The sequence below is a fragment of the Miscanthus floridulus genome, chromosome 8, assembly GCF_019320115.1.
Source record: "Miscanthus floridulus cultivar M001 chromosome 8, ASM1932011v1, whole genome shotgun sequence".
NCBI classification, from domain to species: domain Eukaryota; kingdom Viridiplantae; phylum Streptophyta; class Magnoliopsida; order Poales; family Poaceae; genus Miscanthus; species Miscanthus floridulus.
In genome coordinates, this window is record NC_089587.1 from 73,755,702 (window position 1) to 73,758,249 (window position 2,548).

The following is a 2,548-nucleotide window of genomic DNA, read 5'->3' on the forward strand; positions in this document are numbered from 1 at the left end:
CCCAGCGGAGGGTCCCATGCCGAGGGCATCGGAGGCTCCATTCGCACTAGTCGACATAGTGCGTTGCTCGAAGTCGTGGACCGCAGTCGATGCAGGAAGATGTTCGCAGTGCAGTCCCACGAACGGTCACAAGGAAGAAGACGCCTTGCTGTTCCGCAAGCGATCACCGGGAAGAAGACGGGTTCCGAGAGCGATCACCACCAGGAAGAGGACGTACGTGGACGAGCAGTCGCGGATCGCTCCCCAAAAACCTAATCGTCGCTCACTCCGTGCAAGGTTCTCAGACGGACGAGGGTTCCGGAGGCACCTGCTCTCCCGTTACCCCGTACGCGCAGAGGTACGGGACGGGGAAGCCAGAGGGCTGCTGAGATGTGGTTTCTCTTGGGAGCGGTTGCGGAAGAAGGACTGACAGCGGACGTTCTGTTTTATGCCTACGACGAGGAGGAAGAGAGCCAGCGGAGGAATCCAGGAGACGGAGACACGAAGAGATGGGAAACAGAAACGGCGCAATCACCTCGCCTCCACCATAAAGGAGAGAAAACTCCCGTAATTATGTGGATTAAGTGGCAAAAGACTGTCCACGCCCGCCCGCTCACCTGCCACGTCACGCCCACGGCCTCGGCCCGGCCCAGCCCAGCCGGCGACGGCGCGCGCGTGTGGCACGCTTATGTCCTTTTCTTAGCTTCTCAATTAAGATGAATAATTTCCAACCATATAAATTGAATCAACGTTCAGTCAAAATCCCGTATAGTATTAAACCATACAACATTTAATGTTACATACCATAGAGTTTTATTTGAATTATTAAATATTATACGGGCTAAGCCCATAATATATCCAACAGAACTAACTACGAAGATATGAAGTCCAATGGCTAGCTAAATTTTGCATGCTTTCTAAAAGCAAGAGTATCACATCTCAAATGCTAGGGCATGTTACCATAGGCATCTTCCAACACAATATACATTTCAGTAGTAGGATCATTAAAACATCAATAACTCTTTACTCCTGCAAATGAGAAAACACACATAGATCAACACAACTTCCCCAGCAATAAAAAACTATCTATTAGATTCGTCATTGCAACAGGACAAGCCGCGACAGGAACGAGGGGACTCAGGAGGCACAGCACAAATTGCAGCAATCTAAACATGTTGCTTCTACATCCAGAATGCAAAAGGACGAAAGTGACCCCTATGCCTAGACACTATGGAGCGTGTGGACCGGTGATCTGTGGTTTGGAGCTCTCCCTTGTCATTATACTTGAGACCAAACATGGTCAAGTGAAGCACACGTCCATCAGAATCTCCCACTTTCTTCGACGCCACGCACTCGACAAGACAAAATCTACATGACCCCATAGAAGTGAGAGTGGCTCCCATGGACGTCTCGAGATCCTTGCGGAACAGTTTCTCCTTGGTGGTCTGGCAATCCAAGTACACGTTTGGATCTACGTACCCAAAGCGTTTTACGAGAGGCCTCGTGCTAACGAAGTCGGTGGAGACAGCTTGGCAGGAGCACACCTATCCCTCCCGGTGAAGGCCGACCCACGTGCCGAGCTCGGCGTCGAAGTGACCTTGGCCGACGAACGGCAAGGCGCACTCCCCGTGCCACCTCCACGCAGCCTCCTGAGTGTCGAACGAGTAGGTGCCCAGCGGAGCGCCGGGAGTGTCCTTGTTACCCGTGGTCATGAAGATGGTGCGGCCGTCCGGGTGCAGGGCGTGGGAGACGACGCGCTGGCGGGTGGTGAACGTGGGCGGCGGCGCCGGCAGAGTGTTCCAGGACCAGCTGCCGGCGTCGTCGGGGGCGGTTCCGGTGGCGCCCACGACATTGCCTCGAACGAGTGGTGCCCGTGCTTGTCGAAGTATCGGTATGCTAATAGATAGAGCACGTCGCCGACGGGAACGGAGATGCCGAAGCCACAGACCATCTTGGCAGGGGCGTGCGCGCCGACGGCCAGCACGGCCGTGTCGGTGTCGTAGACGAGGCCGCAGCGCCGGTTCATGAAGACGAAGATCTTTGTGCCCATGGCCGAGAACGTCATGCCGGTATCGGCCTGGTTACGGCCAGATGGTGACTCGACCTGCAGGGCCGGAGGTTCTGGGAGGTGCCGAGCAACCACACCCTGACCCTGGTGGTCATCGTCGTCAGAGCCGGAGCAGGAATCGAAGCTGTCGGCGTCGACCTTGTGGAGGCTGAATCCCTTGTCCCAGTCATCCAATACCAGATAGAGGTGCTGCCGATTCCACCGCGACCTCTTTCCCCGGCTGCCGCCGCCGGCGGTGGCGTGGTTGTTTCGGTCGTCCTGTCCCCAGCGTTTACAAGGCATGATGACTGCGGCGCCGGGAGACCTAACAATATTTGTCTACCAAAAACTCAACTCTGTAGGGTCTTGGATTTGTAGCAAGCACCAAGCATCCGGAAACTCAACTGTGTCGGGTATTGGTCTATTGGATTTATAGAATCGGGACTGAAGAATAACGGGTGATTGATTTTATTTTCTGTTGTATGAGTGTCGGACGCGGATAGATGACGTGGAAAAGAAAAC

General features: G+C 54.4%; 1 pseudogene; it reads right to left on the bottom strand.

Moving 5' to 3' along the window:
• Positions 1–1,160: 1,160 nt before the first annotated feature.
• On the bottom strand, positions 1,161–2,329 carry LOC136469390 (uncharacterized; annotated as a pseudogene).
• Positions 2,330–2,548: the final 219 nt, after the last annotated feature.